Source organism: Xenopus laevis, chromosome 4S, assembly GCF_017654675.1.
Source record: "Xenopus laevis strain J_2021 chromosome 4S, Xenopus_laevis_v10.1, whole genome shotgun sequence".
Classification (NCBI taxonomy): domain Eukaryota; kingdom Metazoa; phylum Chordata; class Amphibia; order Anura; family Pipidae; genus Xenopus; species Xenopus laevis.
The window spans coordinates 41,092,800-41,117,929 of record NC_054378.1 but is presented as its reverse complement, the minus strand read 5'-3'; the positions used below and the strand labels follow the sequence as shown (position 1 = coordinate 41,117,929).

The window sequence follows — 25,130 nt, the reverse complement described above, 5'->3', positions numbered from 1 at the left end:
TTAGAATGTTTTAATACTTAGAATTAAAGCCACATGGGCAAGAGATTACAAGGGGTAATGCACTGAATAGCGCTAAGCAAACTATTGTTAATTAATAGTTCTTTTGTATCAAACTTTAAGAAAATGAGAAATAAATTTGATTTAACTTTGTGAGATGTCTTGCTTCACTTTGTTCACAATACCTTATCTTTCTTTCCATGAATGCATTAATCATGTTTGTTAAAGTGCACAAAGCTTTTTAGTGAGGTCAGCAAATGGGTAGATCTTTGGTGTAAATATATATATATATATTTTAAGGCAACACTTTTCAGAGTTTGTTCAACATTCATATCAGTGATGCTTAAGGTCCCTCATTCACTCACACACACTCGAGGGTCAGTTTTATCAGGCGCCAAGTAACCTGCCTGTATGTTTTTAGAGAGTGGGAGGAAACCAGAGTAGTTGGTGGAAACCCTCACAGACACTGGGAGAACATAAAAACCTTTTACAGATAGGTAACAATTGAACTCAAGACTGTGGTCCTAACTAGGCTGACCCAATCACTCAGTCCCAGGGTGAATCACATGTGAAACCAGTGTAGGCCAATGCAGTTGTACCATCTCAACTGGTGCCTAACCAATCCCCAATTTGATAATGATTACAAATGCAATAATGCATACAGTACTTAGGACAATAGGCTGCTTCCCTCAGCAGCCTATAGATTTTTTGAGAATGTTGGCCTGAAACATGTAATGAAATCAGGTTGCCACTATGAAAAGTATATGGGAGAAATTTACAAAAGGGCGAAGTGGCTGACGCCACTAAAGATTTACTGGCGTAATTTCGTAATTCGTTTATGATTTTACTGACCGTTTCCTCTATCGCCAGACGAAGTGCAATAGAGTAGATAGGAGTTCCTCAAAAAAAAGTTGAAAATCCCAAAAAACGCTGGCGTCTATTCCTTTTTAAAGGGTGATAGGCTGAAGAAGATCGAATTTTTTTTGGGGGGTACCCTCCATCCCCCTTACATTTGATAAAATATGGCACCTAAATTGAACTGTGGACACATGTGTAGGGCAATATAAGACCTCTATATAATTTTATTAAGGTTCCCTGGCCTTGTGTAGTGTAATGTATTTGCTGCAGCATATACGACCATTGTACTTTAACTGCACGCCCTTATGCTAATTAGCCGTTAGCGTAACTTCGAACTGCTGAGCGTATTTTCGCATGTGCAACTTCGCCAGCATTCGGTACCCTGTGCGCAACTTAGAATCTTTGTGAATTAGCATTATCCATGCGAATTTACGCCTGGCGAAGTGTTGCGATGTGCGCGAAGCCAGCGCTGGCGAATTTTCGCCGGTTAGTGAATTTGGCCCTATATGTGCTATATTCGGAAAGTGCACATTTTCTGCTGTGCATGAATAATAAATCCTCCATCAAAACATAACACAAAATAATGTGCCATAAATCTAGAATCATCCCTACTATAGCTGTGATTAGGGTGATATGCCATGTGGTAGCAGTTGTGATAATCATACTTTGTCACAATTGACATCATATCACTTTAAATCAGACAGGAGAAGATAAAGAATGCATGATACAGATGTGGTTGGTGGTACAGTATAAGCCACAGACTCCGTAGTTAATATTTCTTCGCAGTTTTTATAATCCTTAATTGTCCATCAACAGCAGTGTTAGTACCATTTCTTGTCACAATGGATAGAACATTGTTCCTCATTCCTCATTCTTCTGTATCTCTGTGGAAGTACTGTGGGTTTTGGCAGAATCTGCTTTCACCTGCGCAACAAAGAACGCATCAAGATAATAACGGAATTCAAGTAATAAACACCCATCAAGATAAATAAAAACAGAGAGGGCAATTTAATGAAAGGTGCAAAGTTTTGTGCAGGTTAAAGTACACATAACTACTGATCATCAGGTAGTATTTAATGGTCAGCTGTTTGAAAACAAACATATAACTGATTTCTGCTAGTTACTAGAACTAGTTAGATATTGCCATTTTATTACATTACTCAAATAGCCTCTTAAAGGAACAATAACTAAATAAGTAATTAAAATATTTAAAGTAATTAAAATATTATGTATGGTAAAACGAATGTGTTTGCTTCAGAAACACTACTATAGTTTATATAAACAAGCTGCTGTGTAGCCATGGAGGCAGATAACAGATGCACTCTGTAAAATACCATTGTATCCTATTACAGAGCTTATCTGTTATCAGCTGTGTATCCTTTTCTTCTTTTTCAGCTTAAATGGCCGCCCCCATGGCTACACAAGCAGCTTGTGTGATATAAACTATAGTGGTCTTTTTAAAGCAAACACATAACTTTTACCAATGCAGGGCAGCATTATATTATATTGTAGTTCATTTAAAACACTTTTATTTTTTGATGTTACTGTTCCTTTAACTAGTAAATTGGGCAAAACTATGTCCAGTCAGTAGCTTATGGGGACCAAATGACATGTGCGGCTCATAAAAAAACAGCAACAAATTGAAAGTTAATGCATGCAATTATGGGAAGAGACCTAGAAAGTAAAACTATCATGCTTTTGAGGAATGATGCATACAACTACATATACAGTAAAAACATATCAAGATGTGATATGGACCCTGTACAGACTGTTCACTTACCCACTTAAAGTCTAGGCACCAGCTGCTTCTCCCAGTTGGGATATTTTGGGGCAGATTTATCAAGGGTCGAAGTGAATTTTCGAAGTAAAAAACCTCGAATTTCGAAGTAATTTTTGGGTACTTCGACCATCAAATTTAGATTCGAATTGAAAAAACGTTGAAAATTCGACCACTCGAAAAACGAAGTACTGTCTTTTTAAAAAACTTCGACACTTCACCACCTTAAACCTGCCGAATTGCTGTTTAGCCCATGAAGGACCTCCTAGAGGCTTTTGGGCAAGTTTTGAGAAGTCAAAGTTTTTTTTTGTAAAATCCGAATACGACTTTACTTCGATAGAATACGCCTGTTTTCACTGGAAAAAATACTTTGGCTATCGAAATACTTAAATTCGATGGTCGAATTTTGAAGTTTTTTAACTTCGAAATTTGATCCTTGATAAATATGCCCCTTTGTGTATACAATGGTTAAACACATACACACAAATGTAGGCAGCCTCCATAGCATTTTCTGCCCAACAGATCATACAGCCTAGATGGTTGACTGGTAAGGTAGAATTTGGCCAAATTGCCCAACCAGATCTGGGCATGTAAGACCAGCTTGACTAGCCAGCTATAAGGTCTAATGGTTGTATACACAACACAGCCTTAGAGAGAAAGGCACACAGACATATTTAGTGTGGGCAGTCAACCTACAACATTTATTGGAAAGCAGAAAATGTCAGCACAAGCTTTTAGGGGTTACCTTTTCCTCCTTGCATAATTACATCTGTGTGCACTTCCCTAGTCTAAATCTGATGTTTGAATATTGGTGTGGAGCAACTCTAGACTGGTGTGCTAGAATTCACTTTTATGGGTTTTTTATTTTAATTTTTTTTAAATCCTCGCTTTGTTTAGGGGCAAAAAGAGATGATTGAGTATTTGGCTGACTAAATATAAAGGAACCTTAGTAGGCAAACTAACATGTTTTTCATAGGCTGAGGGTTTACCTCAATCGACTGACAAACAAAATTGAAGGGAACAATGTGAACAGCCAAAGAAAAGAAGACATGCCTTATTTATTTAATTGTGACCCTAATCTCAGGGAAAATAACTCTGCCTTGTCATCCAGAAGAAAAAGACTAAAATCATAACAGACACATACTTGATCCCACAAGAAGAGTTTTACCTGTGGCTCTGTATGCCCAGGACCAGATAGGGTGTCAGTAGTCGTTTGGGTAACATTCGTACATTCTGAATGAGTATCTTCTTCATAAAATAGTAGAGGAGAGGGTCCAATATAAGATACAGTATGAAAGAATTGAAAAAGAATAAGTGGCCTTTTGTCAACTGTCCCCTGTCAATATAGCATAGTTTTATATATATATATATATATGGGATGAATCGACGTAGTTGGCCAGGTAAATATATTGCAATATATGGACAAACAATCCCTGTTTTGTTTAAAGGGTAAGGCATTTTTCAGTAGCAGTATGCACAAAATGTCTCTGTCTTAAATATATTGATAATGGGTTGTATTTGTGTGTGTGTGTGTGTGTGTGTGTGTGTGTGTGTGTGTGTGTATATATATATATATATATATATATATATATCAAACAAAAAAGTCCAGACCACTTGCTTAATGAAACAAAAAAGACTTTTACCAAGCAAGAAATTGCAACGTTTCGAAGCTCCCGCTTCTTTATCAAGCATAAATGATTACAATGACATCACATCCTATATAGGGTCACAGGCATAAGTTCCGCCCACACACATATGTAGAATAATTAAGCATAACCCACGCCGGGGGGGCAACAGACTCCAGCAACTCCAGAAAAGGGAGAAATTTTGGATCCATACACTACAAACGCTACATCCAAAGGGACTCAATAGAGAATATGATCTGTATGCCTTTATATAAGTATATTACAATCATTGAATGAGATGGGGTAACTTTGGGACTGATTGATAATACATATCCTATTTGTTACATTGTTTTGATAATCTGAGTGAAAACTAATATATGTTATTGTTACTTAATTGTTACTAGTTACTTGATGCATAACCTGGTGTTTATTAGAATTATGTCAGCAATGCTTGATTATGCTCATTCTGGGTGATATTATGTGATACCATGGGGTTATGCTTAATTATTCTACATATGTGTGTGGGCGGAACTTATGCCTGTGACCCTATATAGGATGTGATGTCATTGTAATCATTTATGCTTGATAAAGAAGCGGGAGCTTCGAAACGTTGCAATTTCTTGCTTGGTAAAAGTCTTTTTTGTTTCATTAAGCAAGTGGTCTGGACTTTTTTGTTTGATATATAATTTGTCCTATTTGGACTAAGTCACGGACTGGTCTGCACTCCACTCCATTTTGTACAAATATATATATATATATATATATACTTCCCCAAAATCACAGCACTCACGATAAATCAGTATACATTACATTACAGAAGTAAATGCTTTATTTAGAAAACGAACTGAACAGACGCAGAAGTGGAGTTTCAGTAAGTTATTTCTTAATAAAGGCTTTGCAATTTTAAAGTTTTATTTGTCTTTGTGTTTATTTTTTGATGTGTATACGAACAAATTTTTCAAAAAAAGTTTTTTGATGTTACTCCTTTAAATATGTGCTGTGTGCTTAGTGCATGGTTTTCTTTCCTCTTCTTTACATGCAAATTACGGTTCAGATTTGGTTTGGTATTTGGACTAATCTTTCACAAAGGATTTGGCTGAATTCTAAATTTGTGGATTCGGTGAATCCCTAGAAAAATTAGTTCTTATTTGAATTGAAAACCAAGCTGTTTTCACACAATCTATGGAGGGCAACAGTCCTACTTCATTGAAACACACTTCAATAATCAGTCAATCACTGGTAGTACTGATAGTACTCACTACCATAATAAGTCAAATAGGTAAAAATGTAAAACTAATTGTAAACATGAATAAAGAATCAGTAAAATGCACTGTTGTAAGCATAGAAATAATAAATTCTAAGCACCTTTCCAGAATACATAACTATAAAAACACTAAAATTATTTTAAACAAAAGGAACACCAAGAGCCCCAATAGTGTAATATGTATTGGTAAGGGATAATGAAATAAAAGTAGATAACATATACTCACAAACCAGGGTTACCAATAGGCAACCACTGTAAAGGCAGGTGGGGAGATTGTCCTGACCCCACTCAGGATTAAGAAGTTGCTCTCTGAAGATAGAAAAAGGGTATCAACCCTCCATCCAGGGTGGACATAGTATTGTATAAAAAGAACAGAGGCGCCAAAAGAATAAAAGGATATAAACAAATTTAAAAACCAAAACTTGGTAATCTGAGGAGGCAGTAGTGGACTTACCTCCTCCAAGCAGACACAAAACGACTGTAAAGTTTATAAATTTATAATTTATTAACGAACTCCAATCAGTACAACGCGTTTCACGGACTCAGACCCGCTTCTTCAGGCAATACACATAGGAGTTACAGCCTCTGGCAGTAGTATACACACTTAGCGCCTCTGTAAAATTATTTTGTACGTGTGATCGCAATAGAAATCTGTTCTTTGTCCCTCTGTGTACTCTGGGTCAGACTCTTTCAACAGAAGTTAATTCTCCATCACCTTCTGCTGCTTCTATTACATTAGTCATACAGACAATGCTTTCAACGGCAGTAACATTTACAAAGAACTTTAAAACCATTGAACAGATGTAATGTATGCACATAACAAAAGTGCTTTGAAATGTATTTTATTTAATTATGCAGAAAGTGTTTAGGGGTTGCTGTCCAACCTACACTATACAGCCAACAGGGTGCCCATACAGTTTAGAAGTGGTCCTGGTCTGCTTATCGTGGGGGTAGAACAGGGCCGAGGTAGTTTGGCACCCTCACTTAAGGATTTAAGCGCCCCCCCCCGTTCTGTGGGATCATTTCCCACCTAATCACTTACAGTTTTTTTTAATAAGCCAGCAGCACCCAATATTGCCCCAATCTACCTGTGCCAGCCAGCAGCACCCAAAATATTGCCCCCAATCTGTACCTGTGCCAGCCAGCAACAGCCAAAATATTGCCCCCAATCTGTACCTGTGCCAGCCAGCAACAGCCAAAATATTGCCCCCAATCTGTACCTGTGCCAGCCAGCAGCACCCAATATTGCCCCCAATCTGTACCTGTGCCAGACAGCAGCACCCAAAATATTGCCCCCAATCTGTACCTGTGCCAGCCAGCAGCACCCAATATTGCCCCCAATCTGTAACTGTGCCAGCCAGCAACAGCCAAAATATTGCCCCCAATCTGTACCTGTGCCAGCCAGCAGCACCCAATATTGCCCCCAATCTGTACCTGTGCCAGTCAGCAGCACCCAAAATATTGCCCCCAATCTGTACCTGTGCCAGCCAGCAGCACCCAATATTGCCCCCAATCTGTACCTGTGCCAGCCAGCAGCACCCAATATTGCCCCCAATCTGTAACTGTGCCAGCCAGCAGCACCCAAAATATTGCCCCCAATCTGTACCTGTGACAGCCAACAACACCCAAAATATTGCACTCAATCTGTACCTGTGCCAGAAACCAGCACCCAAAATATTGCCCCCAATCTATACCTGTGCCATCCAGCAACAGCCAAAATATTGCCCACAATCTGTACCTGTGCCAGCCAGTGGCACCCAAAATATTGCCCCCAATCTGTACCTGTGCCAGCAGTACCCAAAACATTGCCCCCAATCTGTACCTGTGCCAGCCAGCAGCACTCAAAATATTGCACCCAATCTGTACCTGTGCCAGCCAGCAGCATCCAAACATTGCCCCCAATCTGTACCTGTGCCAGCCAGCAGCACCCAAAACATTGCCCCCAATCTGTACCTGTGCCAGCCAGCAGCACCCAATCTGTACCTGTGCCAGCAGCACCCAATATTACCCCCCAATCTGTACCTGTGCCAGCCAGTAGCACCCAAAATATTGCCCCCAATCTGTACCTGTGCAAGCAGCACCCAAAATATTGCCCCCAATCTGTACCTGTGCCAGCCAGCAGCACCCAATATTGCCCCCAATCTGTACCTGTGCTAGCCAGCAGCACCCAAAACATTGCCCCCAATCTGTACCTGTGCCAGCCAGCAGAACCCAATATTGCCCCCAATCTGTACCTGTGCCAGCCAGCAGCACCCAAAATATCGCTCCCCAATCTGTACCTGTGCTAGCCAGCAGCATCCAATATTGCCCCCAATCTGTACATGTGCCAGCCAGCAGCACCCAAAACATTGCCCCCAATCTGTACCTGTGCCAACCAGCAGCACCCAATATTGCCCCCAATCTGTACCTGTGCCAGCCAGCAGCACCCAAAATATCGCTCCCCAATCTGTACCTGTGCTAGCCAGCAGCATCCAATATTGCCCCCAATCTGTACATGTGCCAGCCAGCAGCACCCAAAACATTGCCCCCAATCTGAACCTGTGCCAACCAGCAGCACCCAATATTGCCCCAAATCTGTACCTGTGCCAGTCAGCAGCACCCAAAATATTGCCCCCAATCTGTACCTGTGCCAGCCAACGACACCCAAAATATTGCACCCAATCTGTACCTGTGCCAGAAAGCAGCACCCAATCTGTACCTGTGCCAGCCAGCAACAGCCAAAATATTGCCCCCAATCTGTACCTGTGCCAGCCAGCGGCACCCAAAATACTGCACCCAATCTGTACCTGTGCCAGAAAGCAGAACCCAAAATATTTCCCCCAATCTATACCTGTGCCAGCCAGCAACAGCCAAAATATTGCCCCCAATCTGTACCTGTGCCAGCCAGCAGCACCCAAAATATTGCCCCCAATCTATACCTGTGCCAGCCAGCAACAGCCAAAATATTGCCCCCAATCTGTACCTGTGCCAGCCAGCAGCACCCAAAATATTGCACCCAATCTGTCTCTGTGCCAGAAACCAGCACCCAATCTGTACCTGTGCCAGCCTGCAGCACCCAATATTGCCCCCAATCTGTACCTGTGCAAGCAGCACCCAAAATATTGCCCCCAATCTGTACCTGTGCCAGCCAGCAGCACCCAATATTGCCCCCAATCTGTACCTGTGCTAGCCAGCAGCACCCAAAACATTGCCCCCAATCTGTACCTGTGCCAGCCAGCAGAACCCAATATTGCCCCCAATCTGTACCTGTGCCAGCCAGCAGCACCCAAAATATCGCTCCCCAATCTGTACCTGTGCTAGCCAGCAGCATCCAATATTGCCCCCAATCTGTACATGTGCCAGCCAGCAGCACCCAAAACATTGCCCCCAATATGTACCTGTGCCAACCAGCAGCACCCAATATTGCCCCCAATCTGTACATGTGCCAGCCAGCAGCACCCAAAACATTGCCCCCAATCTGAACCTGTGCCAAGCAGCAGCACCCAATATTGCCCCAAATCTGTACCTGTGCCAGCCAGCAGCACCCAAAATATTGCCCCCAATCTGTACCTGTGCCAGCCAACGACACCCAAAATATTGCACCCAATCTGTACCTGTGCCAGAAAGCAGCACCCAATCTGTACCTGTGCCAGCCAGCAACAGCCAAAATATTGCCCCCAATCTGTACCTGTGCCAGCCAGCGGCACCCAAAATACTGCACCCAATCTGTACCTGTGCCAGAAAGCAGAACCCAAAATATTTCCCCCAATCTATACCTGTGCCAGCCAGCAACAGCCAAAATATTGCCCCCAATCTGTACCTGTGCCAGCCAGCGGCACCCAAAATATTGCACCCAATCTGTACCTGTGCCAGCCAGCAGCACCCAAAATATTGCCCCCAATCTATACCTGTGTCAGCCAGCAACAGCCAAAATATTGCCCCCAATCTGTACCTGTGCCAGCCAGCAGCACCCAAAATATTGCACCCAATCTGTCTCTGTGCCAGAAACCAGCACCCAATCTCTACCTGTGCCAACCTGCAGCACCCAATATTGCCCCCAATCTGTACCTGTGCCAGCCAGCAGCAGCCAAAATATTGCCCCCAATCTGTACCTGTGCCAGCCAGCAGCACCCAAAATATTGCCCCCTCCGAAGTCTGCCAAACAATGCATTTCCCTTACCCCCAAGTCTGTACCTGTTGTGCCAAAGAGCCCAGATCAGTGTGTACCTGTCCTCTTTCTTTCTGTTCTCCAGTAACACCACCTAGCCGCCACCACACAGTTTCAGAACCGGTTATGCCGCACCCCGCAGGCCCGCACTGCCTGAGCCTCTCTCTCCAACGCGCCAGACCAGCACAGGCGCACAGCTCCCTGCCTCTGCCTGAGTGACATCACCACGCCAGAGCGCCGCTTACTACAGCGCAGATGCGCAATTGCGCATTTTTCTACTAGTACTTACGCTCTTCTTGACTTAAATAGCCAGATCCAGCCAGGGCAACTTGGCAAGTAAGAGGGTCAGGAAGCAGATCGGAACTCTGCTGGGGCAGGAAGTGCAGGGGAAATAAAGGTAAAATAAAAGGATGTAGGACACAGTCTCCAATGAAAGCAGAAAGAAGGGGCAATAGAAGGGAATAAAATAGGAGAAATAGCAAGGGAAGTCACAATATTAGTGTTGCCTGTTATGCTGCCGGGGACCGGAGTGGCAATAAACACATGGGATATATCGCGCAGTATTCGCGGCGACATTACACACACAGGGCCGGTCCTATCAAATGTGGGGCCCAATTGGGACCATTTTGGCAGGGCCCCCAGACGAAGTGTTGCAGACTACTGATACACCAAGTATATAAGAAAATAGGGGCATACAGGACCAAGATAGAATTGAAATAGGGGCACACAGGGGAAGAGAGAGAGAGGGAGGAAACAGGGGCACATAGTGCACAAAAGATTGAAAGCAAATAGAGCCCATAGGAACAGCAAAAATGGAGCACATAGGGGCACACAGGGTAAGAGTGAGAAAGCGAGAGTAAATAGGAGCATACAGGGTAAGGGAGAAAGAGAAATGAAGAAATAGGGGCACACAGGGTGAGAGAGAGAGAGAGAGAGAGAGAGAGAGAGAGAGAGAGAGAGAGAGAGAGAGAGAGAGAGAGAGAGAGAGAGAGAGAGAGAGAGAGAATGGAATAAATAGGGGCACACAGGGCAAGAGTGAGAGAGAGAGAAAGGGGCATAACAGAGAGAGAGGAAGGAAATAGCAGAGTGGACTGGACCAATCAGGATTGGGGCAAGTTGGACCGATACTTGTTGGGAGCGGGCTCAGTCAGGTTGGGATGTGCTCGGATTATCAGAATAGGGGATGGACTGGACCTGTGTAGTTGGGGGCAGGCTGGACCTACGAAGTTGGGGGGTTCTAGGCAGTGTTATGTTCTGGGTTAATTCTTGTCTGTGCTCACCCCTGGTGCCGGGCCCCCAGAGGATTGGGGCCCAACTGGTCCAATAGGCCTAAGGCCGGCCCTGCACACACAGACCTTATGTGGGGACCCTACTGTATATTACACATCCCCCCACACACACATGAGCCCTTCCGTGACCTCACCAGGACAAGTAATGAGCCATCATCCCCAGTTTCAAAGGCACAGATGGTATGACTGAGAGGGGGCACGTTTAGGGAAGCCTGTACCAGTAGTCACATCATAAAGACTAAAACCCTCACCTTATCCATGAGTTTCCAACATTTCTCCACCGTCTTCCGGCCCAGGCCCCCCCCCTGCGCAGTCGAATGGTTGTGGTGAGGCTGGAAGGCATCTTTCACCAGCCCGATCAACCCGCCGCCCTTCCACAGGTTGGTCGCCATGGTGACAGGTGACAGGCGTGGAGCAGCAGGCTGAACTTCCCGGGGGCCCCCGGACACAGCCCTCCCTGTGTGCGCCGGGCTGGGAGGGGGAGATGATTCTCCCAGGGCCGAGCGCCGCCGTCACTTTCGCTTATTCTCAGACGAGAACGCGCACAAAACTGAGTAGGAATGATTAGCATGAATCCACTCAGACTCGCCCAAACATAGTACAGTAAATGACGCAAGCGCACTCAGCAAGAGGCGGGGCCTGCTACGGTCATAACATCGCTGGCGACTGGCGTGGGCTAAATGGGACCAAAGCGTCACATGATCCGTAGAGTGGATCAGGAGTGGGACGTTCTGATTTCGCTCCAATTTCTTACTTCCATCAACTTCTGCTGTTGAGCTCCTATGAGCGAGCGCCGTCTCATGATGCGGTGGAACTAGTCACATCAGTCTTAATACGGTGAAGTGAGTCACTGGTGTGGCGGAACGTTTGGGAGTCATTTAGTGGAAGCGATGTCCTGTTCTATCCCACTTAGTCACTCACACAGGAAGTACAAAGCCAAATTCTGTCAAATAGGAGACAAATGTCCGCTTACTTGAGAGTGACACCATTCTCAGCTACAGATACACTGTGTTTCTGAGATCTGCTGCACATCTGTGTTACATGGAGTCCACCAACTTCTGGCACCTGTTACATTCCACAAATCTTCTGCTTTTCTTGGTTTTGCCTCAGAAACAGCATTTTGATGTCACCCAAAAAGTTTTCTATTAGATTAAGGTCTGGGGATTTGGCTGGACACTTCATGACATCAATCTTGTTGTTCTGGAACCAAGATGTTCCTTGTTTCCTGATGTGTTTGGGGTTGTTGTCTTGTTAAAACACCCATTTCAAGGGCACTTCCTCTTCAGCATAAGGCAACATGACCTCTTCAAGTATTTTGATGTATTGAAACATCCTCGTATCATGATGCTTGTGCCACCATGCTTCACAGTGTACTGTGACTTGAATTCAGTGTTTGGGGATCATTTGAGAAACGGTGGCCTCTAGACCCAAAAAGAACAATCTTGCTTTCATCAGTCCCCAAAATGTTACGCCATTTCTTTTTAGGTTATTCAATGTGGCAAATGTATCATCGTGTCTTTTTCTTGGAGCTGATCTTTGGCTTAGTCTTTGCCATTTTTATTCTTCTAGCCATTCAATGGTAGTCCATTTTCTTCCATGTCTTTCAGGTTTTGGTTGCCATTTTAAAGCATTTGAGATAATTTTAGCTAAGCAGCGTATCATTTTCTACACTTCTTTATATGTTTTCCCTTCTCCAATCAAATTTTTAATCAAAGTACACTGTTCTTCTGAACAATGTCTGTAACGACCCATTTTATTTAGATTTTCAGAGAGAAATGCACTATAACCATGTACAACATTTGCTGCTTTCCTTTCTTAAATAAGGGCCATAATTGACACCTGATTTTTCACAGAATGAAGGACCTCACTAATTGAATTCCACACTGCTATTATTTGGAACAAAAAATAATTATTTTGAACAAGCCTCAATTCATGATTCAACACAAAATTTTGTAGCAATTCTGGCCTGAGCTCATAGTTTTAAAAACTGTGTACAGAAGTTTGTGCACAGAAAATAATTACGCATATCCATGAAGGAATTAGAGGAAATATTGGCACTGGCAATATGTTACCTGGGCACTCCATGATAATGCTTATACAGTATCTGGCAACTTTCTTAATGTAGTCAAAGTAATCTAAAAAGATTAGGGATGCAACGAATCCAGGATTCTGTCTTTTTCAGCAGGATTTGGCGAAATCCTTCTGCCAGGCCGAACCAAATCCTAATTTGCATATGCAAAGTAGGGGTGGGTAGGGAAGCGTGTGACTAATGTCACAAAACAGGGAAGTAAAAATTTGCATATGCAAATTAGGATTTGGTTCGGTATTCGCATTACATTTTTAACTATATTAGAAACATTTTTTATTTTGCACAGCCTATCTATTTACACAGTTTTTATTTTCACACTGAACTGTTCCTTTAAAGTGGCGAAGTAGGTAGACAACGTTTTTTTTTAAAGAGACAGTATTTTGACTATTGAATGGTTGAATAGTCGAACGATTTTTAGTTCGAACCGTTCGAGTCGAAGTCATAGTCGAAGGTCGTAGTACCCAAAAAAAAAACTTCGAAATTCGACTTTTTTTACTTCGAATCCTTCACTCGAGCTTAGTAAATGTGCCCCTAAATGTCATATTGCTCCTATTACCATAGATGCACAGAAAATATCCTACTTACACTGTACATGTTCTGCCTGAGCAGCACCATCAGTGTCTTACTTACCTGCCACACTTGATATACAGTATCTCAGTAGCCTGTATCTGTGTTAGCAATGCAAGTGAGCTCTGCAGTTACCCATGGATTTACGTGAACACATCGGTTGCTATATGTGTTGTTTTCCAGGCCCCAGCTGCACTTCTGGTACATTTGCTATTCTGAGCAAGTGGGGAGCAAAGTGTAAACTTAAATAAAAACGCAGAGAAAGGTATCAGCAAATCTCCCTGCTCATCATGGGAACTGGTTTCCGAGTCGCTTTCCTATGAAACTAGGAGGCATTTCCTTGTGTCACTAATTCTCCTGAACAGCCAAATTATAAGACACATCTGAAAGGTTACCTGGAAGCCTGCAGTGGCTGAGAAAGTGAATTAGTCCCATAAAGAATGATTCTCAGACATATGTAGCTCAAGGGAGATCCCCCTAGCAGTAATTTAAAAAGAAACTGACGATATAGAAAATCACCACAATCACCACAATGAATTTCCACAGTTCTCTTTTCACTAATATGGGCTTTTTGTGCTAAATTATCAAAGGGTAAACTCTAACTTTCACCCCGCAGATAAATATGTCCCATACAAGTGTGAATAGAGAGTGATGGAATTTCTCTCTTGCTGACTGTGGCGAGTTCCAGTTTCAGTCTATGATAAATATATACCCCAATGCATCAGATTACTGATCTAACTAGGCAAGTTTCAATAACCCCTCTGTGATATTCAATCTGTGACCCTTCACCCAAATAAAGAATCCTATTTTATCACATTAGTCAAGCAAAATGAACGTTAAAGGACAAGGAAAGTCTAAAATAGAATAATGCTAGAAATGCTGTATTTTGTATACTAAACATAAGCATGAACTTACTGCACCACAAAGCCTAATCAAAGAAATGATTTATGCTTTCAAATTTGGCCACAGGGGGTTGTCATCTTGTAACTTTGTTAAACATCTTGGCCTGACCCTGACCCTGCACATGCTCAGTGTGGTCTGGGCTGCTTAGGGATCGTCATAAACAAAGCTGCTTGAGTTCTGCATGGCTGTTCATAAGTGTGATTGTTTCCCTGCTCAGCAGTTAGGGACAATCTGACAATTCCTATCCACAGCAGTAAATGAAGGGAGAATTTCACTGCATACAGTCAGGTTTCTTATAAAAACGGTACACATTTTTTAATTAAAGTATATTGGAGATAGGTTTCTTTTTCATTAAAGATAGTAAAAATGGGATTTTATTTTTTTGCCTTTCCTTGTCCTTTAATTACACAATATAAATTATTTGAATTATTTGTTTCCATCAGTCTGGGAATTCATAATTCTAGCAAACAGGCAGGAGCCATTTTGTGGACATTGTTATTAAGACAAGCCTTCCATCATCTGAGAATCTTGTTTGTGCACCAGAATGGGGGACCCGATGTCCATCACAATGCCCTGGCTACACAATTAAATGGTGTAGGGAATGTGGGGAGAGCAGTGACATCTAGGAAGTGCTGAATGGAAAGTGAAAGTAATTGTCTGCCCCGCCTTTATGCTATGGCATAGAGGAGGGGCAGACAATATTTGATTGACAGCTGAGGTTTTTAAATGAGCTTACAACAGCCATGAATGCTTTAATAAAAAATAAAAATTGGATTTCATGTTTAATTTGAAAAGGTCTTTTATTATACAGATTTTTGTGTCTGGGTGACAGGTCCACTTTAAGAATGTTTGGGAATTCATTGTGATGGAGTATTTTAGTGATGGACAAGAGCAGCAAGACCAAAAGGAGGGATACAGCAGTGGAAGTGGGTGCTGTGACCAGGCAGTAGGTCTGAGAGGAATGCAGGGGTTGTCCCAGAATGTATGGAAGCAAAAATTAAGTGATTCAAAGGAACAATTGCAATCCCCCAAGTGTGGTGTACTTAAATGGTCGCAAACTTGCATGTGCATTAATAGATAGTGCTCCTGGCAATTTTGGGGAATGCCAATGTGCCTGGCTAGTCTGCTCTAATAGATTATGAGCAAGTATATGTATTTGTATATGTATCTGTTCCTTAGTAAGAGTAGTCGGGTTTAGACAGGACTGTAACCAGTGGCAAAATAATTCAGGCATCAAATCCAAATTAGGAGGCAGAAACAACATCGACATAAAGCAGAGAGACTGTGCAGACAGCAAAGATTCCAATAAAAATAATGAGGCCAAAAACGCAGCACGAGTCACTTGGCAAAGAGATAGAGGCCTGAGTGTTGTGCATAAGGACCATTGTGTCATTTTGTCATTACATTATATGCATCAGAGCATACATTATGGTCAAATCACACACCATAGCACTAAAGGGAGTTGAAATATACTGACATGCAGTTTACAGGAGATTACCTGACAGTGGAGTAACCTTGCAGGGCTGCCCCCACAAAAAAATTGAGCACCCCCTCACACAAGTAACTGAACTGCACCATGCAAACTTAAAAAGTGCCAGCATCAAACAAATGCACTTTGCACCCTGTCCTGTGCCAGCCACGGGTGGTAGGGACAGGACTGCCCTGCTATTTTTAATCCGGTGTGATGTTCTCAGTGCAGCCAAAATCTGCACAGAAGCTCTCTATGCATAATCATTAAGGGGGATGCTTTTGCCCCCCAAAGTGCTCTTTCACTTCTGGATCTTTGTAAATAACCCTTTTTGTTTTTAGACAAGGGTACAGACTTTTTAGTTTTTATTCAGGGGCCCACAAGAAAACCTTAGACCATGGGACCACTTTCTGAACTATTATTTCTCCTCTCCTCACTCAACCTCTTTATTCTCCTAGTCTCTTTTCTCTACATACAATATTCTAGTCTTCAATTTTTAAGCCTCTTTGTTCCCATAAAGAGAGAATGACCATGAAATTGGCCAAATAGTTAGAAGAAAGACTACCTATAAAATTGGCATTTTTCCTTTAATGACTATACAGTAAGAAGTGATGCCAATGGATGCTGATTATTTAGCCACAGTGTGGTAGTATTGAGCTGAATAAGCTCTTCTGTTAGTTGAATTTAGCTCCCTTATAGAATTACAATTTCTCATATTACTAAAGTTAATACTGGAACCAAATACTGTCCACCACTATCATTGCTATTTCCCTTATACCATCAATCTCTGCCATTACCAGAATATAATGGGCAGTGTTTTTTTTATACTGCTTTATTATTTTACCATCTCATGCATATCATTCATGTGTAGATATGCTGCAGTGAACCAGCTTCTAGGAACCCTTACACAACAAACTCATCTATAAGGAAACCATTGTTGTTTTTATTCACTTTCCGTTTACAATTTATTTTCTGAACTTTATCATCCAGAATACACTGAAATAGCACATAGGTCAACCAGAGGTTCCCTATACTGTGGGCTGACCCTTGGAAAAGTATGTTATGCCTCGGGGATGGCAACCTGCGTTAGGTTAAATTTTGGGGATGAAAGCAATGGCACAACACAAATCACTTTCTGCAAAACCTAGGCCTGCATGCATTCTTTCTAACAGCAATCCATTCTTTCAAGGGCAAAGCCAAATAAAAATAAAAAAAAACACATTTCCTTCTCACCACATACTTTCAGAACAATCCTGAGCCATCTGTTGCAATGTCCTTGGTACAGCAACATTACAGCCATTATTCATGTTTTCCCAACAGAGGAAAATGGCTGCCCATTGCTGCTACTTGCACAACAGGATTTAAATGCATTGGGATTATGTAATAAAAGGCAATATGTTTGACCAGGAGCTACCAGCTGATTAGTCCCTATAGGTTATTAGACCTATCCAAGTCCAACGTTTGCACTTTTTATTACATAACCATATAGGAACATCCCTTCTCTATTCTGAAAAGATGAAGTTTGTTTTGGTAACTACATACTCCTGAACGAGCTCTCTTACCTGCCAGAAACAATGTAATCAGCATTTATTATATGAAGCAAAGATGGCTGCATCAAGTATTAATATATGTCCTTAAAATGTAAGGGACATGAATGCAGCTAATTAAATGTTGCAGATACAATATGAGTAAGAAAAAAGTAATGGTACTACTACTCCAGGAAACTTAGTTTCATAAAGATTTTCAACCACAGTTACAGGATAATTATTATAAAATATTGTAGCCCTAATTCCCTAGTGTCCCTACACTACAGGCCAGTCTGATCTAAGGGGAGAGCTACCTCCTTGCTATCCTTCCCAGTTGTAGCCAAGCTCCTCTTGCTACTTAACCTACCTATCTTACTTTCCTAGATAGTACTATAAAAGACAGTATCCTATCTCTAGCGGGCCTCATTCACAGGGTTTTCTGCTCCCCGAATTTACTCTATAGAGGTACTAGTCCCTCTAGGGCAGAATAGTTTTACTGGGCCTTGGTGTAGCCAGGCTCCCTGGAAATATCCAGCTGGGTCAGAAAGCAGAAGCCAAAGAGGAAGATCCACCCCTTCTCTCTCACTATATACCGTATATGTGTGGAAGTCGTCACAACGCCTCTTGGCCAATAAAACACTATGAAAGTGCATAACCTTGCATTTATCAACATTTTCCAGTTTGCTGCCCAGTTTCCCAACTTAGACAAATCATTCTGCAAAGTGGCAGCATCCTGCATGGAACCTATAGTTCTGCACAATTTAGTATCATCTGCAAAAATAGAAACAGTACTTTCAATGCCCACCTCCAGGTCAATAATAAACAAGTTGAAAAGCAAGGGACCTAGTACAGAGCCCTGCGGTACTCCACTAACAACACTGGTCCAATTAGAAAATGTTCTATTTACCACCACTCTTTGTAGTCTATCTTTTAGCCAGTTCTCTATCCAGGTGCAAATACTATGTTCCTGGCCAACGTTCCTTAATTTAACAAGTAACCTTCTGTGTGGCACTGTATCAAATCCTTTAGCAAAGTCTAAGTAAATCACATCCACTGCCCTCCCAGAATTGAGGTCCCTGCTCACCTTCTCATAAAAAATAGATTTTTGTACTAACCGTTAAATCCTTTTCTCTTGTCCTACATTGGGGGACACAGGCACCATGGGGATGAAGATCCTGTTGCTTGGAGAAAGGACACTAAAAGGTTAAAGTGGCTCCTCCTCCTGCTCTGGGCTTCATCCCCGCCTACCTCCTCAATCCTCAGTTTTCTGACCGAAGAAGAGATGACGAGCCCTACCATTTGCCCATGTGAAGAGAAGGAGCACCTCCCCAATGCAAGCTAAGCACGGTATGAACCACCTGCTTTTTGATGTTGGTATTTGAACAATAAAAATTGTATAAGATATTACCTGATTAACATTAACTCGAACTAATACAGGGAGGGAAGGCCTGTGTCCCCAAATGTAGGACAAGAGAAAAGGATTTAACGTTAAGTACAAAAATCTATTTTTCTCTTGCCTAGATTGGGGGACACAGGCACCATGGGGACGTCCCAAAGCTACCCATGAGGGCGGGACTTTTTACCCCTAGTGTTCAGGGAATAACCACCTGCAACACTTTCCTGCCGAAGCTCGCTTCGGCTGAGGCGAATGTATGCACCTTGTAGAATTTGGAAGAGGTGTGTGTGGATGACCACACTGCAGCCCTACAGACCTGTTCTGCTGAAGCCTGGAGGCGAACCACCCAAGAAGTGCTGAGTGAAGAAGTAGAAAGAGCTGAACCCGGAAGGGTGTGGCTTTACCTCGTACCTCATAGGCCTTCAAGATTGTTGACCTAATCCATCTTGCATTGGTGGCCTAAGATGCCTTAAGGCTTTTCCGTGGTCCTTCTGGTAAGACAAAGAGGTTGTCTAGCTTCCTTCTACTCTTGGTAGCCCTGGTGTATGTTCTGAGAGAACGAACCACATCTACGTATGTAACTGTTCCAAATTTGTCTTTTGTTCAGGACAAAATGAAGGAACCACCAGGTCCTGGTTAAGATGGAACTCCTTAGGAAGAAATCCAGGGTAGGTCTCAACACCGCCTTGTCCTTGGAAAAAATCAGAAATGGTGGAGGACAGGATAGAGCTGCTAGTTCTGAAACTAGTCTAGCCGAAGTGATGGCTAATAGAAAACTACCTTAAGAGTCAGCAGAGGTAATGGAATTGATCCAATGGCTCGAACGGTTGCTCCTGCAATACAGAAGGTACCATATTGAGATCCCAGGGAGGGATTGTATGACGGTATGGAGGTATCATCCTCAATGCTCCCTGTAGGAAGGTCTTGATGTTGGGCAGCATTGCAAGCCGCTGCTGAAAAAGGATAGATAAGGCTGATACCTGAACATTCAGTGAGCTGAGTGCCAGCCCTTATTTCTAAACCCTCCTGAAGGAATAACAATAGGCTACTTTCGTCCCAGGACTGTGGGTCTTTGGCTTTAGATTTACACCAGGATATGAATGTCCTCCATACCCTGTGGTAGATGCGTGCGGAGACAGGCTTTCTGGCCCTTAGTAAGGTCGGTATGGCCTTTTTTGGAACTCCTGATCTGGCTAGGATTATGGCTTCAAGTGTCATGCCGTTAAAGCCAGCCATGGTGAACTCGGGTGGATGGATCAGTCCCTGAGATAACAGATCCATTCTGTCTGGAAGGTGGAATGGTATGTCCACTGATGAACAATCAAACAAAAAGGTGATCCCTTGTTAAATAAATTTATCCTGCGGTAGAAGCGGAGGTCTGACCTTAGTCAGTACAAGTTAATGATTTAAAAGAGAAAAAAGTACCCCACTAGCTTCAAAACTCGCTCAGCAGTCTCTAGTAGTTAAAACTACCTATTTAAAGTCTCAGTTGCATGCAATTTTACTAATTACTTTATATAAATCCCAAAAAAAATTGTGCTTGTGCTATGATAAAACTGATTAAAATCCAATGATTATGAATTCATTAAATAATTGTGATACAGTTCATTCTATTATATATACAGGAGTTAAGAGAATTAGGTACACATATACCCTTAGCTGTAGCCAATTCTTATTCCACGATAGTGTATATCCTTTTACTACAGGATATATAATAGTTAATAGTAACCCCCACCAATCACTTTAAGTTAAAAAAACTTTAAAGTGCAAGTGCTTAATAATTAATGAAAAGTAATTTCATCCGGACTGACCAAAAATTCATAAAATTGAAAGTGCTCGATAGTGCTTAGCAATAAATTAAAGTTGAGAGAATTGATTAAATAGAGACCGCAATAAATAGGATAAATATTAAAAAAACACACAATGCTCAGGTTCAGAAGATAAGTCAGAAATGGAAAAGAGGAGGAGGTGGAGTTGTCCCAAATCTACTACCTAATTATTTCTATCCCTGGGACACCACAAAGTCAAAGAAGGCAGAGTACCCGGGACTGTGGTCTCAAATTTTAATCTAGTCCTAGACTGGAAGAAAACTATATAGGCCTAAAAAAACAAAAATCCACGGGCTCTTGTGAGCTTTAGTATCAGATAGATTAAGCAAAGAACCGAGCACTGGTTGAGGTTTGCAACCTCCCCACCCCCTCCACTACTTTGAAACCCAATTGACTTAAATATAAATAGTTTAAAGTTAAAAAGGACTCAGAACGCCGACGCGCGTTTCGCAATACTGGCTTTGTCAAGACGCCTTGACAAAGCCAGTATTGCGAAACGCGCGTCGGCGTTCTGAGTCCTTTTTAACTTTAAACTATTTATATTTAAGTCAATTGGGTTTCAAAGTAGTGGAGGGGGTGGGGAGTTTGCAAACCTCAACCAGTGCTCGGTTCTTTGCTTAATCTATCTGATACTAAAGCTCACAAGAGCCCGTGGAACCTTTACCAGATCTCAATTACTTTTGTTCTCATTTGTTCCTGAATTTCTTTGGATCTTGGCATGATGTCTAGCTTTTGAGGTGCTTTTGGTCTACTTCTCTGTGTCAGGTAGCTCCTATTTAAGTGATTTCTTGATTGCAACAGGTGTGGCAGTAATCAGGCCTGGGGGTGAGTACAGAAATTGAACTCAGGTGTGATAAACCACAGTTAAGTTATTTTTTAACAAGGGGGGCAATCACTTTTTCACACAGGCCCATGTAGATTTGGAGTTTTTTTTCTCCCTTAATAACGTAAACCTTCATTTAAAAACTGCATTTTGTGTTCAATTATGTTATCTTTGACTAATAGTTAACGGTTTTTGATGAGCAGAAACATTTAAGTGTGACAAACATGCAAAAGAATAAGAAATCAGGAAGGGGGCAAATAGTTTTTCACACCACTGTATATCCTGTAGTAAAAGGATATACACTATCGTGGAATAAGAATTGGCTACAGCTAAGGGTATATGTGTACCTAATTCTCTTAACTCCTGTATATATAATAGAATGAACTGTATCACAATTATTTAATGAATTCATAATCATTAGATTTTAATCAGTTTTATCATAGCACAAGCACAATTTTTTTTGGGATTTATATAAAGTAATTAGTAAAATTGCATGCAACTGAGACTTTAAATAGGTAGTTTTAACTACTAGAGACTGCTGAGCGAGTTTTGAAGCTAGTGGGGTACTTTTTTCTCTTTTAAATCATGTCCACTGATGAACTTATGAGCTCTTCGAACCAAGTGTGGTGTGGCCAGTAGGGTGCCACTAGAACTGTTTCTACTCTTCTTGATTACCCTTGGCAGAAGTGCCAGTGGTGGGAAGACATATGTTAGGTGAAACTGCCACAGAACCACCAGTGTGTCCAATGCTAGGGCCAGAGGGTCATTGCTTCTTGTGAAGAACCTCGTAAGCTGGTTGTTGTACCTGGATGCCATTAAGTCTACTTCCGGAGTGCCCCACCTTGCCAGAATCAGTTGAAAAAGCCTCTGGGTGTAGGCTCCACTCTTCCTGATCTAAGGTCTCTCGGCTGAGAAAATTTGCTATCCAGTTGTCCACTCCAGGGATATGAACTGCGGAGATAGCTGGTACCGTGTTTTACACCCACAGAAGAATTTGCTGTGCCTCTGCGAGGGCAGCTTGACTCCTTGTGCCTCCTTGGTGGTTGATGTAAGCCAACGCTGTCACATTGCCTGACTGTATTCTTACAGGTAGATCTTGAATTCTGCCTGACCATTGGAGCAATGACAGGAGATTGCTCTTAATTCCAGGATGTTGATGGGGAGTAGTTCTTTCTGTGACCAACGTCCCTGTACGGTTAGGTCTCCCAATACTTCTCCCCAACCTTGTAGACTGGCATCTGTTGTGATGACTGTACACTGGTGATTGGGGAAGGGTTTTCCTGACGGAAGTGTTGTTGGTCAAAGCCACCAAGTGATAGAGGTTCAAACTAGTTCTGATAGGGGAATCCTGCAGTTTAGGTTCACTCAGTTCCTCCTCTGGTGTTGGAATAAGGCTCTGTAAGGCTCTGGTGTGGAGCTGCGCATATGGAATCGCAGGATGACACTATAGTCCCTAGCACTCTCATCGAAACCTTAAAGGTACCTGATCCGTTTTCTGCAGAGCTCACAGGAGCCCCTGCATTGAGTTGATCTTGGATTGGGGAAGGAAGGCTCTTCCCAATGAAGAATTTAGATCAAGCCCTAAATATTCTGTACTCTGAGAAGGTATGAATCGAGATTTTTGGAAGTTTATCTGCCAGCCTAACAGCATTAGTGTCTGGAGATGCGTTGTGGCCAGTGCCATGGAACGGGCCTTTACCAGTTGGTCGTCCAGGTATGGTATGACACTCACTCCCTGCAGTCGCAGGTCCTCTAGAGCCGCAGCCATGACCTTTGTGAATAGCCTTTGCGCGGAGGATAGTCTGAAGGGGAGTGCCAGGGATTGCCAATGTTCTCCTGCCACTGAAAAGTGAAGGAACCAGTGGTGGTTGGGATGTATGGGGACATGCAGGTATGCATCTTTGAGGTCGATCACCGCCCTGAAATCCTCTATGTCCAGGGACATTAGGACTGACTGGATGGATTCCATCTTGAAGTGGTGCTTCTTTACATGGTCGTTTAGTGCCTTTAGGTCTAGCACCAGGTGAAAAGATCCATCCTTTTTGGGTACTATAAACAGGTTTAAGTAGAAACCGAAGCCCCTTTTACCTCTGAGGGACCGCCATTACTACCGTGGAGGCAGTCAGGGCGTGTGGAACCCCTTGGCACGCTGAGTGCCTGGGTTCTGTGGTAGGGAGCCTTGAGATGGAAAATCACCCCGGAGGTAGCTGAGCGAATTCTATGAGATAGAAATGATCTGTAGGACCCAGGGGTCCAGTACTCTATGCCGTCACACCTCCCGAAAGTGACTTAAGCGTCCGCCAAGGGGTTAGCTTTCAGGGGTGGGCACCTCCTCATGCGGAGGCTGTTTTGTCCTGTGCGGGCTTAGGTGCTGCTCTGCTTCCTGACCAAGTGCTCTGCCTTGACTGGAATCTGGGGCGGGTCGGAGCTTGTTGCTTTTCATGTTGGGACCTCTGTCTCTGATTGTGGCGAAAGGGACGGAAAAAAATGGTTGCCTTTTGAAGGTAGTCCTCATGGGTCTGTCTTGCAAAAGTAAAGTGCTCCTGTAGCTTGAGAATTTACCGTCTCTGTTCAGCACCAAAAAGTTGTTTTCCGAGAATGGGAGACCAAGCAGAGACCACTTCAAGGTAAGATCTGTTGACCAGTTTTTTAGCCAAAGGAAACGTCTGGCTGCAATGGATTATGCCGAAGCCCTTGTGACGAGCTTAGCCGCGCCCAGGACTGCTATGCAAATTTATATATATTTGTGTCCGCTATCGGAGCTAGAAAGAGGTCTGTGGAGGGGTCTTCTGATACATGGGTTGGGCCACCTGTTCCACCCAAACTTCCATTGACCTGGATACCCATGGGGTGGCAATAATAGGTCGGAGAGTTCCGCCTGCTGCTGTAAAAATCGACTTGCAGAAACCCTCAAGACGTTTGTCGATAGATCGTTAAAGGAAGCCGCATCGGCTACTGGAATGGTGGTGGTCTTTGACAATTTAGAGACCGGTGGGTCCACTGCTGGGGGTGAAGACCAAGGTCTGTAAAGTAAAAGGATAAGTTTGAGTAAAGCGATGGAAAATTGGACTCTATGGTCTGGCGTTTTCCATTGTGCTTTAACAATGTCACCCAGCTGTTCATAGGCTGGAAAGACACAAGAAGACTTCTTTTGCCTCTTTAAATTTTTTTTTTGGTTCGCTCTGCTAAAGGTGGGGTGTGCCTGAATCAGGCTCTCGACCTCTCATTGTGATCTAGGGGTATCCTGATCCTATTCATCTGCGGATAGGATCTGTCCCTCTTTCCGATGCCTCTTCCTGTTCATCAGGCAAAACAGGTGGGGAAAGGGGAGGTCGCTTTGTGGCCGACTGCTAAGTGACCGGTCTGTGAGGCTGTGTAGATAGGTGCTGTAGGACCTTATTTAGAGTCTCTGGAATTCTGGCTGGGTTTTGTAGACCCGCTAGAGATAGAGCGCACACCAATTCAGATCCAAGCTCGTTTGATTAGCCGTAGCTGTCGCAGAGCTGGCTGGTAGGGCTGTGTGGGATTGTAATTGTGCAGTGACTGCTGCAGTCTTACAGGCTTCACATATT

The 25,130-nt window shown here is 42.8% G+C and overlaps 1 long non-coding RNA gene across 1 annotated transcript; it reads left to right on the top strand.

Annotated features, from left to right (window-relative positions):
- Positions 1-2,928: 2,928 nt before the first annotated feature.
- On the top strand, positions 2,929-24,314 carry LOC121393238. The gene is made up of 3 exons (XR_005960880.1): positions 2,929-2,941; positions 17,845-17,846; positions 24,144-24,314. It is a non-coding gene; the product is annotated as an uncharacterized LOC121393238 (long non-coding RNA).
- Positions 24,315-25,130: the final 816 nt, after the last annotated feature.